The sequence below is a fragment of the Penaeus japonicus genome, unplaced genomic scaffold (genome assembly GCF_977035675.1).
Source record: "Penaeus japonicus unplaced genomic scaffold, GWHDUDI00000001_assembly GWHDUDI00000003, whole genome shotgun sequence".
Classification (NCBI taxonomy): domain Eukaryota; kingdom Metazoa; phylum Arthropoda; class Malacostraca; order Decapoda; family Penaeidae; genus Penaeus; species Penaeus japonicus.
In genome coordinates this window covers 3007031-3022030 of record NW_028234405.1, presented here as the reverse complement: position 1 = coordinate 3022030, position 15000 = coordinate 3007031, and the positions used below count along the sequence as shown (strand labels likewise).

Here is a 15000-nt window from a genome sequence, read left to right as displayed (position 1 = left end):
TAGTGATGATAATGATGATAACCAATGTTATGAAAAAAAAATACATTATCCACCATAGTTCACCGAGTAGGATTCAGCAATGACCATAAATCTGTTGAAATTAGCCATGAGAGCGAACCGAAATTCCGCCCTCGGTTGATCCTGGGACTGGATCCGAATCGCGACCGTGAATTCGCCGTCTCGAAGTAGACATCTATCTCTCACGCTCCAGTCCTGTCCTTCGAAACGAAACTAAAATAAAAACGCTACGATTTGATTACCCGTTGGAGTCACCACGGCGATGTATTTCAAACCTTTCCGAGTGAAGGAAAAATGGGGAAAGGGTCTTTAAGAACCCATTGGAATTAATAGGGCAAAAGAAAGGACTAACCGGCAACGGCGCGGTCGGGAGCGGGGTGGATGTTCGGCCGAGAAATTTGGGAATATGGCTCAGTTGTTCCTTGGCGAGTGTGGGGTGTGGATGTGGGACCTGTGCGCTCCTCCACGCTCGCTTACCTGGTGTGTACATCGCGGAGTCGAGGCTCGCGATACTCCGAGATCGAGACGTGTTTTGTGATACTTGACGGTGTTCTTGGCCGATGGAATAACTATTTTTATTTTTTTGTTTTGTTTTGTTTTGGTGTTTTTTTTTTATTTTTGTATTTCTCTCGTGTGGACTGGACAGCGTCCCCCCCTCGGGGATTTTTGTTCTTGATCGGAGTGTGTTTTTGATTGATGAAGAGGTTCGGAGAGCGGAGAAGAAAAATATTTCGTTCGTGGATTCCGAGGAGTGTGTTTATTAAGGACGGCGTGTCGGAGTGCGAGGAAGGGGGCAGGACTTAATGAATGTCTTGAGGAGTCGTCTGCAACCGAGCCATACTTGCAGGAAATCGAGATGAATGAAGGACTCTTTGATGAATGAACACCCTCCCCCCCCCACCCCCACTCCTCTTCCTCCTCCTCCTCCTCTCCGCTCGCCACTAAACAGAACGTGATTATGTCCCGAGATGGTGACGATAACGGGTGTGGTGTGTGTGTGAGTGTGGTGATTAGATGGGAGTGATAGTGTGGTCAGTTTTTTCGAGGAGGACTTGAATTAGGTACTCAGAGCCCAGGTCTCGCTTGAACCCTCCATGTGACCTGTGTCAGCTTAAATATCAAATGAATATATTGTTTGTTTTTTTTACAATAATGTTCTCAATGGTGTTTTCTTCTATTGGTGACAATGCTCTCCTCGGAAATCACATGCTGACGGTAGCGTGTCGTTGCAACTTGAAGTATCAATGGCAAAAGGAAATGTGCAATGGCTGATTCATTGACTAAAAGCAGCACGTGACACGCTTAAGCAAATCGCCCGACCAGAATTACGACGGGCGGGCGATAGGAAATGCGATATGCAAGCAGAACCCGGGCTGACTAATGTGCTTTCGTGGGAAATTCGGAATGGACAAGCAGATCCCGTGTCGCTCTTGATGGCTAAGACCCGAAGGGGCGTGTGACTTTGCTACATGGCAGGAGATTAGCTGTCACTGATGAGAGGGACTTTTCTCTTATTTGTGATTGTGGTTGTTCGTTTAGGTGTTTTTTTTTGTGTGTGTGTTGTTGTTGGTCTTTGCATTATTTTTGTTATTGATAAGAGTAGTAAGAAGAACTGCAACTCCTGTCGTGGTTACTGGATCTGTACTTCCTGTTTTGAGATGTGGAGACGAGTGCATGATTTATGTAACAGTTTGTGTCTAGAAGGGAAACAAACTCATGATTTTGGGGTTTTTGACTATTGGGAAATATTGATGCGATTTTAATTAAATGCAAACTCTTTTAACTTGATTTTAAGTGTTGAGCTTCGAGTAAAGAATGTGTAGAATCCACCGCCCGCGCTTCGTGAGTGATGAGAAGGGGGTGTGAAAGGGGGGGGGAGGTCTCGCTAAATGTTCATCGCAGTTCATGTATTCGATTGAAGTTTGCGTGTAAATTGGACTTCATGCGTTGAGTTAACAAGGCAAACTTGATCGGAGATTAGCATTCACCCGCGCCGTGCAATCAAGTTTGGGGTGATTGCAAGATGGTCCTCCTCCCCCCCTCCCTACCTTACCCCCTTTCTCCTCCTTCCTCCCCCTCCCTCACCCTTCATCCTTACTCACCCCTGGATCTCCGAAAATTATGAATGGTGGTAAACCCGTATGTTTTGTTGTTGAACCTGAGCCCCTACACCCAGGGGGGGAGGGGAGGGGGTGGTAGGCTCTGGGGGTGTTATTTGATACCGCTCCGAAAGTCTCTCTCTCTCTCTCTCTCTCTCTCTCTCTCTCTCTCTCTCTCTCTCTCTCTCTCTCTCTCTCTCTCTCTCTCTCTCTCTCTCTCTCTCTCTCTCTCTCTCTCTCTCTCTCTCTCTCTCTCTCTCCTCTCTCTCCTCTCTCCCCTCTCCTCCCTCCCCTCCCTCCTTCCTATCCATGCCATCCCGCTCTCTATGCAAATATATTTACGTATGAACGTATGTATCTATCAATGTATCTCTCTCCTTCTCCTCTTTCCCTCCATCCTTCCCCCTCTCTCATACGCTTGTACTCCCAGCCAGCAGCCTCCTCCTCTCCATCCGCGTGGCACTGTTCTAATCGCATTATAGTGTGCCGGCGTTATTATTGAACCGGAAGGATGTTTCAACATTAATTAAGCCTTTGTTCTATCAAGTTGCACGATGACAATGATTGTGCTTAGTCGGAATATCAAAATAGCGCCTCCGGGTTGCGTCCTTGCATTCGGGCGGTGCAACGAGGTACAAGTCCAATTTGCTGCATCTTGATGGTCGTTTTATTCATGATATCGCTCATCACGGTTGTGTATCGCTACTCTCTTTTTTTCATCATCATCTCCTTCTTCTTTTTGTTCTCGTTCTCGTTCTCGTTCTTCTTCTTCTTCTCCTTCATCTTCTTCTTCTCCTTCATCTGATGCTTGTTATTCAACGACGGGAAGTGCAAAAACCCATGACCGATTTTGCATCTATGAATAATGAACTTGATTTAAAGTCGCCAAGAAGTCAAGACCAAAAAAAAAAAAAAAAAAAAAAAAAAAAACGAGAGTCCAAATATGTGCGAAATCTTTCAATCCATCACGACCACGTCATCATCGGCCTCCTTAAATTAGGCGAAACACAAAGATGTTTAACTTAATTAGCAGTTCCCAGGGCGGCCACAGGGACAGGAAACCCAGTGGTCGGGGCCAGCCATGGGAAAGTGGCGACGAGCGTGTAAGGAGAAGCCCTCACACCCTATGCTCCTAGGGTGTCGTGTGGGCGGGTGGGGGGTGGGGAGGTGGGGGGGAGGGCTAAGGGGGATAGGGACTTGGGACAATGTGTAGATGTGTGTGTGTGTGTGTGTGTGTGTGTGTGTGTGCGTGCGTGCGTGTGCGTGTGTAAATGACCCTGTGTTTTAGAGTTTTTATTTTTGTAAATATATATGGATGAATCATAATGTATTTTATTAAGAGAGAGAGAGAGAGAGAGAGAGAGAGAGAGAGAGAGAGAGAGAGAGAGAGAGAGAGAGAGAGTTTGAGTTTGAGTAACTTGCTTAAATGTTCCTAAATGCTTTAGGGTACGCGTGGTATATTCCCGATTGCAGAATCTGTTATCTGAATATCCGAATATCTTTCCGATGTCTCAAGTAGAGAACAAGGACTTTTTCTGCGTCGTCTTGCGGTGCAGTTTGGTCACAGTTGTGTAACTTTGAGGTATTGGTGAATGTAATCGTGAGGGAAGGAGGGAGAGGAAGACGGAGGAGGAGGAGGAGGAGGAGGAGGAGGAGGAGGAGGAGGAGGAGGAGGAGGAGGAGGAGGAGGAGGAGGGGGGAAGGGAAGGGAAGGGTAAGGGGGAGGAGGGGGCGTGAGTGTGGGTGTAGAGGGGGGAGGGTGGGGGAGGCATTGCACGTCTTCACCTGACTCCTATCACTCACACGCATAAGATATTGGAATTTGATATACGCTTTACGTCATTTTCCACCCAGGAGATGGAGGAAAGTGCATCTGAAAGCGAAGCGAAACATGACTTCGTTATTCATTGTGAGTCACGAAGGGAGGAGGTAGGAGGGGAATGAGTTTCGTGAGTGTGTGTGTGTGTGTGTGTGAGTGAGTGAGTGAGTGTGTGTGTTTGTGTGTGTGTGTGTGTGTGTGTGAGTAAGTATGCGAGTGAGTGTGCGTGTGTACGTGTGTGTCCGTGTCGACGAGTCACACGCACATGAGACTTGATGTGTGAACCTTACACTGGCTGGGTGGGGGCGGGAGGTACAGGGAGAGATGGTTTCTCGTGTTACATCTGTCATAAAGATCTGGTGTTTACCCCAGCCGATCCCCTGCCGATCCCCTACCGATCCCCTGCCGCCTCACAACCCCTTCCGAAAATTCGTGTTATTCAGCGAAGAAAAATCTGATTTAGTCAAAGGGTTATATATATATACTCTCGGATAAAGCGGCGTCGAAGATGCACCGAGTTGAAAGTATTTGTTATTATATTTTTGTTTTATTGTCATTTTAGTTCATGCCGTGTGTGTGTGTGTGTATCTAAAAAAAAATGTGTGTATCTATCTAAGTGTGTGCCTGAGTATGTGTCTGTCTGTGTGTGTGTATGTGTATGTGTGTGTCTGTCTGTGTATGTGTATGTGTGTGTCTGTCTGTTTGTGTGTATGTGTCTGTCTGTCTGTGCGTGTGTGTGTATGTGTATGTATATGTGTGTGTCTGTGTCTGTGTTTTGGTGGAGCGGTGTGAACAAGGGTTGGGGAGGCGGGACCGTCCCTCCCAACGCGTCACTTTACAGGTGTCCCCAGAGGAAACTGGAGACCATTTTGCCCCGGGGAAATAAGTGCCATATTGCGGGTGCCTTTTGTGTGTGTGTGTGTGTGTGTGTGTGTGTGTGTGTGTGTGTGTTTACGTGTGCGTGTGTACGTGCGTGTGTTTACGTGTACGTGTGCGTGTGTGTGTGTGCGTGCGCGCGTGTATGTGTTAGGTGTGGATATTTCTGTGGCGGGGGAGAAAGAGATAGATAGAAAGAGAGAAAGAAAGAAAGGAAGAAAGAAAGAAAGCGAAAGTGACGAAAAAATGAAAGACGAAAGAAACAAATCAGGTGGACGAGGTGAGATAAAAGAAAGAGAGAGGCAAAGACAAAGAAAGTGTGTGTGTGTGCGTGCGTGTGTGTGACCGTGTGTATCCATACTACTCTACCCGCGTGTGTGCGTGCGTGTCACAAATCGATGACCTGGGAATCTTAGCTTAAATAATGTCAGTGATAGAAAACGCATCGTTATTCGGGCCGCATACATTTTGTTCTTATTTGGCAAGATAAAGTGCGAAGGTGCATGAGAATGACGGGGTTAAGGAGAGAGAGAAAGGAGAGAGAGAGAGAGAGAGAGAGTGTGTGTGTGTGTGTGTGTGTGTGTGTGTGTGTGTGTGTGTTTGTGTGTGTGTGGGAAAGCTTAAAGGATAAGGGTGACAGGCAATAAATTGATGGATTAAAGAATATAGATATGGATAAAGAATAAGGTTAGGAAAGAGAAGTAAAACGAGGTAGAATTAAAAGAAATGTAGAGAATAAATAAATAAATAAATAAAGGGAAGAACTAGATCAAAAGAAGTCGAATAAGAAAGATGGAGTATGGAGGAAGAGGGAGTAGGAGGGTAGGATAGGTAGGTAAGTGGGTGAGTGAGTGGGTGGGTGGGTGGGTGGGCGGGTAGGGGGGGTGCACGGAGTTATCGCTGGCTGCATCACAATAGCATCTTGGCGACGTCTCGCCACTTTCGAATACCGGGGATGTTTCGTGCGCCCCAGGGATCAGGGCCGAAGCTCAGACACACGCGTCCGGGCGCCCTCGTGCTGCGACGCGCCCTGGATGCTCGGGCGGTGGGTCTGAGGGCGGGCTGAGGGCGGGCTGAGGGCGGGCGGAGCGGAGGCGCGGGCGTTTGGGGTACAGAGCAGTGTTTGGATGAATGGGTGAGTGAGAGGGGGAGGGAGAGTGAGAGGAAGAGAGAGGGAGAGGGAGGGGGAGAGAGTGGGAGAGGGGGAGGGAGAGGGAGAGGGAGAGAGAGAGAGAGAGAGAGAGAGAGAGAGAGAGAGAGAGAGAGAGAGAGAGAGAGAGAGAGAGAGAGAGAGAGAAAGAGCCGCTGTGCCTGTGCTTTGACAGTGGAATCGAGGTGTGGAAAACTTGTGTCCGAAAGGTCGGCAGCAAGATAAACAAGGTTAAGGAAAATAAATGTTTGAGGGAGAGGGCGAGATGAAGGATGAGTGGAGGGAGAGGGAGAGACTGATGGAAGGAGGTTGAGGGATAGAGAGGCAGAGGGATGGAGACTGAGAAAGATAAAAATAGGGAGAGGGAGAGGGAGAGGGAAAGGGAAGGGGATAGAGGGGGGGGGAGGGAGTCAAAAAGGAGAAAAAGAAATCGATAGAAATCATTTTTCTTAATCTCGAGACATTTTTAGGCTAAACTCGTGTCCGAAAATTCCTGGGGCGTTTTCCTCGAAATCCTACAATCACAGCGGTGTCCTTTTCTTCAGTTGTCTGGTGTCATCTCGAAACAAAAGACGGGAAAGAAGAAAAAAAAGAAACAAAAATTGGGCTCAAGATGAAATCGCCTCGAATTTTGGCTCTTATTATTTCGTCGACCACCCCACCCCCCTTACCCTCCTCTTCTTCATCTTCTGCATCTTCTGCTTCCTCCTCCTCCTCCTCCTCTTACTCCTCTTCCTCTTTCTCCTCTTCCTCTTTCTCCTCCTCCTCTTCCTCCTTCTCCTCCTCCTCCTCTTACTCCTCTTCCTCCTCTTCCTCCTCCTCCTCTTCCTCCTCTTCCTCCTCCTCTTCCTCCTCCTCCTCCTCCTCCTCCCCCCTCCTCCCCCCTCCTCTTCCTCCTTCTCCTCCTCTTCCTCCTCCTCCTCCTCCTCCTCCTCCTCCTCCTCCTCCTCCTCCTCCTCCTCCTCCTCCCCCCTCTTCTTCTTCCTTCTCCTCCTCTTCCTCCTCCTCCTCCTCCTATTCCTACTCCTACTCCTCTTCCTTTTTTTTCTATCTCCTTGTCAGCAATTTTGAACACTTGGCAACGGTGGATATTATCGCCGTCCTTCCTTTCCCTTTTTCCGGCTTAACGTCGTTTTATTGAAAGTTTTATATTCTTACTTTGCATCATTTTTTTCTTGTACGCTCCTTGTCTTAACCCTTTTTTTATTTTTTAAAAATTTCCCATACTTCTCTTGTCCATATTTATTATCATGGCTCTTACTTTTAATGTCTTTATCTCCATTTTTTTTCATTTCTCGTACTTCTTTTGTGCTCGATCTCGCTTTGAGGAGCCTCCGTTGATTGATTATTGATGCCTCTTGCATGATTTTGTTTCTTTGAATTTCCATTGAGAAGTTCGACCTCTCGTTTTCCGCTTTGTCCGTATCTTTACTGCCTTTCTCTTCAGTGCCCTTTCATTCCCTTTCATTCTCTCAGTCTCGCGTCTGGAGTGTGTGCCCCTCTTCACCCTCCCTCTCATTCATTCTTTCTTATACTTTTTTTTTCTCTCTCTCTTTCTTTCTCTTTCAATTCGCTCCAACTGCCACTGCTTTCGTCTTGTTTGCTCTGCTTCCTCTCCGTAATTGTCGTTTCCTTTATGTCGTCTTTCCTGCTGTTAGTGTCGTTTTTTGTGTGTTTTTCTCCCTTTCCTCTGTTCTTTTTTCCCCTTTTCCTTCTTTCTCTTGTTATTCTTAGTTTTTGCTCTCCGCTTTTTCCTGTCCCTTCTTAGTTTTGGTTTTGTTTTCCCTTCCTTCTCTTGTTCCTTGTTTTTTCCCCTCTCCTTCGTGTCACTCTTAAGTCTTTTTCATTTTATATTCCTCGTTTTTTATCCTTTATCCCCTTTCCATCTCTCTCTCTCTCTCTCTCTCTCTCTCTCTCTCTCTCTCTCTCTCTCTCTCTCTCTCTCTCTCTCTCTCTCTCTCTCTCTCTCTCTCTCTCCCTCCCTCACTTCCTATGTAACATATTTCTCCATCTGTCCCATCTTTCCTCCCCTTGGTAACAGTAGCCACATTCCTCCTGCACCCCTCGCCCCCCCCCCTCCCACTTCTCCTCTTCTCTCCTCCCTCCCGCCCTTCTCTTCCCCTCGTGCCCCCCCCCCCCCCCCCATGAGGGCAGGTGGTCCTCGTCATGCTCCTTCCGAGTGCTTGTTCCGTTGTGTTCGTTTTTTTGCTGTTCGTCTGTATTTGGAGTTTCTCATTTGTTGTAAATATGTAGCTCTTGGATTCTCGTTCTCTCTCTCTCGCTCTCTTTCTCTTTCTCTTTCTCGCTCGTGTTTTTTTTAATTTTTTTTTATCTCTTCCTCTTCTTTTTTTTTCTTTCTTTCTCGTTTTCTCGCTCTCTGTCTTGTCTTAGTCTTTTTTGTTTATTGCCTCCGTTTATCTCGTTTTACTCTATTTCCATGTTCTTCCTCTCTCTCTCCCTCACTCCCTCTCCCTCTCCCTCACTCCCTCTTTCCCTCACTCATCCGCCTCCATACTAAACTAGTGTCGCAGGAATCCCTCACTTCACCCAGGTCGCTCGTGCTGACTGACGGCGGCTTTGAGGTCTTGAAGGAACGAGGGGGTGAAGGAACGGGAGAGAGGGGGTGAAGAGGGGGTGAAGGAAGGAAGCGTGGAGGAAATATGGATGGAGGGGAAGACAGAGGAGGATGAGAGGGTGGTGATGAGAGTTTGGTGGGAGGGGGGGATGGATGGTGGGGGAGATGAGCGAAAAGGGGGGAGGGAGAGAGGAAGAATTTAGAGGGGGTGTGGGGTATGTGGAGATAAAAGAAACTGGATAATGTGAAATGTGAAGAAATTGCATGACACTCCACAAGGAAAGAGAAGAAGTTGACATTAAAACAAATAGAGGCAAGAGTCTGTGAGAGAAGAGACAGCAAGCAAGATTGAAAGTTAGATGTAATGCAATACAAGGAAAGTGATAGGCCTAGACAGGGAGGAGGAGAGGAGAGGTAAGAAGAGTTGAGAAGAGGTGAGAAGAGGAGGGCAGAGAAGAGAAGAGAAGAGAAGGGAATAGGAGAGATGAGAAGAGAAATAAGTGAATAGGAGAGATAAGAAGAGAAGAGAAGACGATAGGAGACAAGAGAAGACAAGAAGGAAGAGGGGGGGGGGCAAGGACCAGGAGGAAACCGAGAGAGAGAAGCCTACCCCGCCACGTGAACTGGAAACACGAGGAGAAGAGGAAGAAGACGAGAAGCAGGAAGTCCACATGAAGAATAAATGTGACTGAAAGAAAAGAAAGAATTATCTCTCTCTCTCTCTCTCTCTCGGGGGCCTCATTGACCTTCTGACACCGGTTAAAAGAACGAATCTTTCCTTTTTCGTCCTTTCGTCTCCTTCTCTTTCCCCTTTTTCGTTAGACTTCCTCGACACTTGAGAATGGCCGTGTCGAGGAAGAAGGGGAGGCAGGAGAACACATGCCTCTGTCATGTCATATCACCTTTCGAGAGCAGAGGAATGTCGCGACCTTTCGTATCTTATTATATATATATATATATATATATATATATATATATATATATATAATATATATATATATATATATATATATATATATATAATACTTATACACATATATATTATTATATATTTTTTTATTACTTTTTTTTTTGCGTCATTGTTTTTCCTCTAAGTATCTACTGATAGTTATATTTACGGTGATTTTATTTTATTATTTTACAGGAAACACACTTAGTAGGAATCTCTTTTATGTATCTGGCTAAGATATTACGTATAAAAGTGATTCGCGTAGAGACCATGTGAACAAAACAGATACGACTTGACTTCTTGCGATCTGAAAGTGTATCTTGTGTGAGACTTTATTATATAAAAAAAAATTAACACGTTTCCGCCATGTGAATGCTGCTGGTATGAGACACGAACAAGTGAAGCAAAAAACAACAACAATAAGATATTAGTTGTTGTTTTTTTCGAATATATATATATTTTTATATCTCTAGTCATCTCCAAAAATAAATAAAACTCCTGCCAAGATGGTGCTCTTAACGGATAATAATAAAGAGAACACAAGCAAAATTCGGACTAGTATACATGTGATGAACGAGAAAAACAAAAACAACAACAACAACAACACAGACGTCAACAAAAACAGAGGGTAAGTAATTTACATTTTTATGTTTTTTTAGTAAAATTATTATAGTTTACCCTTTAGGAGAGTAAAAAAAAATGCTTGTTTTCTAAAGCGGACGAAAATTGATTGCAAATATTTTTAGTTATAGGATCAGAGTAAACCCGAGAAGTTGTTTATTTAGTTAACAAGCAAAGATTTTATTTTTACAGGAGTTTGATCTTGAACGTCAGGTGCGGTTTCCCTCGTAATTTAACAGATTAATTAATCTCCGTCTTTTTTTTTAAGCCCTTGGCTTTTATTTTTATATTTTTATTTTATTTTTTTTTGGTTTACGAATCGTTAACGAAGTGGTTCATCTGCGATTTTCTCCATGAATATAGATTTTCCTTTAATCAGAAGTATCATTAAGTATCTCGGAAGATTATATCGTAACTTGGTAACTAGCTTTGTAATGAGGACGCCGGATTTTGTACCACCCACAGCCACGCGCTTGGCCTTCAGCCTCAGTCGCTCTTCCTTATCTCCCCTCCTTCGTCTCCGTCTTTTTCTCCGTTTTCTTTCTTTTTCTTCTTTTTCTTCTTGTTTCTTCTTCTTCTTCTTCTTCTCTTCTCTCATCTTCTTTTTTTTTTCTTCTTCTTCTTCTTCTCCCTCATCTTTATTTTATTCTTCTTCTCCCTCATCTTCTTTTTTTTTCTTCTGCTTCTCTTTCTTTCTTCTTATTTCCCTTTTTCTTCTTCTCCTCTTCCTCCTCCTTCTGTCTCCTCCCTCCTTCCCTCCCTCCCTCCCTCCCTACCTCCCTCCGTCCCTCCCTCCCTCCCTCCCTCCCTCTCTCTATCCTTCCCTCCCTCCCTCTCTCTATCCTTCCCTCCCTCCCTCCCTCCCTCCTTCCCTCCCCTCCTCCCCTCCCCTCCTCCCCTCCCCAACATCCAAGGTCTTGTCAGTGACCTGCCGTCCTAATCGGGCACCGCACCTGACTAATCCCTCGCCCAAGGGATGTTAATGATACCCCAGCATCACCCCTCCCTCTCCCCTCTCCCCTCTCCCCTCTCCCTCGTTTCCCTTCCCTCTGCTCCCCTCCTCCTCCTCATCTAATCTACCACCCACGCCATGGGTGTTCCCCTCCCTAACATGTAGGTCGTTTCCTTCTTTCTACCCTCACCCTCACCCCCCCACCCCACCCTACCTGTCCGTCTTTCCCCTCGCTTCATTTCTATCCATTTATTCTGTTTGTTTTTTTATTAAATTATTCCGACTCCTTCTGTACATTGCGTTTCACTATCATCATCACAATCACTATCATTACCATCACCATCATCATCATCATCATGATCATCATCATCACCACCATCATCATCATCGCCATCATCACTACCACCACCATCGCCATCATCACCACCACCACCATCATCATCATCGCCATCATCATCATCACCACCAACACCATCATCACCACCACCATCCTCATCATCACCATCACCACCACCATCATCACCATCATCACAATCACCACCACCACCATCATCGCCTTCATCATCATTATCACCACCACCATCATCACCATCACCACCACCATCATCACCATCACCACCATCGCCATCACCACCACCACTACCATCATCACCATCATCACTACCACCACTACCACCACCATCACTTCCACCATCATCATCACCATCACCACCACCACCATCATCATCACCACCACCATCCTCATCCTTCTTATCCGGTTCCTTTCTTCCCGCAATATCCGCCCTAAATGGTTATTTATATATTGCAAGGTGACGTTGCAAGCCAGTCCGGTAGCCGTTCGTTGCGCCATCACGGAAAAGCTATATATTGCAAGCTTATCACAGAATGAACATATGAATCAAAATCCCATTTTTATTCTTATTGAAGGTGGATTGGGGGATGGGGGGTGGGGTTGGGGTTGGGGTTGGGGTTGGGGGGTGAGTCGGATAATCACCAAACAGGATTTTGTTTTGGGGATGTTGCTCGGTAATGTTCTTTAAGAAATAGAAAGAAATAAAGAGAGAAATAAAGAAAGAAAGGGAACAGGAAAGTAGTAGCTATTCTTATAGTTTGACGAGTTTAGTTTCCACCGAGGCAAGCAGGCAGGCAAGCAGGCAGGCAGGCAGGCAGGCAGGATGTTGTATTTCAGGTGCAGCAAAATAGGGAATGTTTACGAGGCGTTTGCAAAAAAAGGGAGGGGAGGAGGGGGAAATAGGGAGGTGAATTGGAAGAAAAAATAATAATGTGTAAGTGGTCGGGATTTGAGTTATTAGTAGATTGTGTGAGGGCGGGGTTTGAGTTGGAAGTAGTTTCTGTGTGGGCGTGATTTGAGTTGGAAGTAGTTTCTGTGAGGGCGGGATTTGAGTTGGAAGTAGATTGTGTGTGGGCGGGGTTTGAATTAGAAGTAAATTGTGTTTGGGCGCGATTCTAGTTAATAGCAGATCGTGTGTGGGCGGGCTTTGAGTTCGTAATAGATTATGCTCTATTGAGGGGCCGATGGAAATAGAAATAGAAAAGAAAAAAAAATAGAGGACATCGCCGACGCCCATTGGTCTCGTTCCGCCGTGCTCGCGCAGTGTCGGTGAAGCTGCATGAGACGAGAATGACGCTGCACAAATCTCGGGTCTGTCTGACAGGTCTTCTTCTCAGGAGAGCGGGTGTACACTCCTTTTTTTCTTTCTTTCTTTCTTTCTTTCTTTTTTTTCTTTTTCTTTCTTTTTTTTCGTCTGGTCGACGTTCATGGATGATGTCGCGTCCGTTCGAACTCGTCCGCCGCGGAATTTTTTCATTTCTGCCTTTATGGTCCTCGGCCCGTTAGGCGTCGTATTTAAGACGATAGTGGTCCTCGTGCCTTGGCGACGAGGGTGGGGGAGGATAGGGGGGGTGGGGGGGCAGGGGGAAGAATGGGAGGGAAGGGGGGGGGGCAGGGGGAAGAATGGGAGGGAAGGGGGGGGCAGAGGGAAGAATGGGAGGGAAGGGGGGGGGCAGGGGGAAGAATGGAAGAATGGGAGGGATGGGGGGGAGGAGAAAGAGTGAAGGAGGGGAAGTACGGAAGGAAGGGGAAGGAGGGTAGGGATGAGAGGGAAGGGGGGAGGGAGGGGAAATAGGGAAGGAAGGGGAGGGTGGGAAAAGATATGAGAGAGGAAAGGAGGGGAGAAGGAAGATGAGGGTGAAGGAAGACGAAGACCGGAGGCATTGAAGATAGAGCTGGAAAAGGGAAGGAGGAGAAGGAGGAGGGAGGGGAGAGGAGGGGAGACATACAGGGCGTAGCGAAGCCGAAACCATTATCATAATCGGCTCGTGGGTGACAAGTTGATGTCTACCTTAACAAAAAGAAGTATTGCACTCGCAGTTCCGGTGTTTCATCAGTTCCAGGGGGGGGGGGGTGCAAAAGGGTGGCGGGGGTTATTGTGAGTGGGGGTAGGAGGATGGGGGGTGGGGCCTTGAGCTTTGTTTTGTTAGTCTTCTTTACAATAGGTGATAGATCAGCTTAATGGGGTTTGAATTGTGCGCCCAATCGAGTTATAAATGTGTCTAGCCAAGGTGAGAGGGGGCGTGTTATTTTTCTTCAGTGACGGGTTTATATATATATTTTTTTTTTCTTACATCCTCGTATACTTGCATCTCTCTTGTATATGTATGGCGTTTATTTGATTTTTTTCTCTCTCCTGATTTTCATCTTTCTGTCTGTCTGACTCTCTCTCTCTCTCTCTCTCTCTCTCTCTCTCTCTCTCTCTCTCTCTCTCTCTCTCTCTCTCTCTCTCTCTCTCTCTCTCTCCTCTCTCTCTCTCTCTCTTTCTCCTCTCTCTCTCTCTCTCTCTCCTCTCTCTCTCTCTCTCTCTCTCTCTCTCTCTCTCTCTCTCTCTCTCTCTCTCTCTCTCTCTCTCTCTCCCCCCCCCCCCACCCTCCCTCTCTCTCTCTCTCTCTCTCTCTCTCTCTCTCTCTCTCTCTCTCTCTCTCTCTCTCTCTCTCTCTCTCTCTCTCTCTCTCTCTCTCTCTCTCTCTCTCCCTCTCTCCCTCTCTCCCTCTCTCCCTCTCTCTAGTGAATGGATTTCCTCATCACAGGATGTCAAGGGAATTGGGACTGGGTAGTATCTCCCTTGATTGGGGGGCGTGGGGGGGGGTCAGGGGGTCAGGACGTCTAGGCTGATGAACACCACCTCCGTAACATAGCAATACCTCGTTTGTTTCTTGGTTGGCTCCCGTGCAACACGATCAATGCAAGGTTAGGGTGGGGGGGGGGGCAGAGGTCAAGCCTTATGCAGGGGGAGGAGGGGGAGAGGGAGGAGGGGAAGAGGGAGGGAGGGAGGGCGGTCGGCCGAGAGGGGATGAGAAGGAGAGGGAGATAGTAGTGCAAACAACGAAGGCTTGTAGGTAGTCATAATGAAAGCAGTAGGGGAGAGAGAGGGAGAAGGGTAGGGAGAGGGAAAGGGAGAGAGCAAGAGCAAGAGCAAATGAGTTGCTTCACCAAGAGATCCACCTTGTTGTACCTGCTGTTTAGAAGCAGATGTTTACTCTTTCGTGGTCGTCTCCTTTCAACGCACTTGAAGTGGTTAGCCGGATATGAAGCGAATCTGAGTTGACAGGACCGGAGAAGGAAGAGTTCAAGTCAAGTTGTGGGGTCATTCTCTCTCTCTCTCTCTCTCTCTCTCTCTCTCTCTCTCTCTCTCTCTCTCTCTCTCTCTCTCTCTCTCTCTCTCTCTCTCTCTCTCTCTCTCTCTCTCTCTCTCTCTCCTCTCTCCCTCTCTCTCCCTCTCCCTCTCTCTCTCCTCTCTCCCTCTCTCTCTCTCTCTCTCTCTCTCTCTCTCTCTCTCTCTCTCTCTCTCTCTCTCTCTCTCTCTCTCTCTCTCTCTCTCTCTCTCTCTCTCCCCTCCTCTCTCCCTCCCTCCCTCTCTCCCTCT

The 15000-nt window shown here is 46.8% G+C and overlaps 1 protein-coding gene and 1 long non-coding RNA gene across 2 annotated transcripts in view; both read left to right on the top strand.

Annotated features, from left to right (window-relative positions):
* LOC122246173 (Rap GTPase activating protein 1) overlaps positions 1-15000 on the top strand; it is a gene marked incomplete at its 5' end in the record, with an annotated part of 657887 nt that overhangs the window by 497717 nt on the left and 145170 nt on the right.
* On the top strand, positions 79-9993 carry LOC147472084 (uncharacterized). The gene is made up of 2 exons (XR_015192524.1): positions 79-498; positions 9682-9993. It is a non-coding gene; the product is annotated as an uncharacterized LOC147472084 (long non-coding RNA).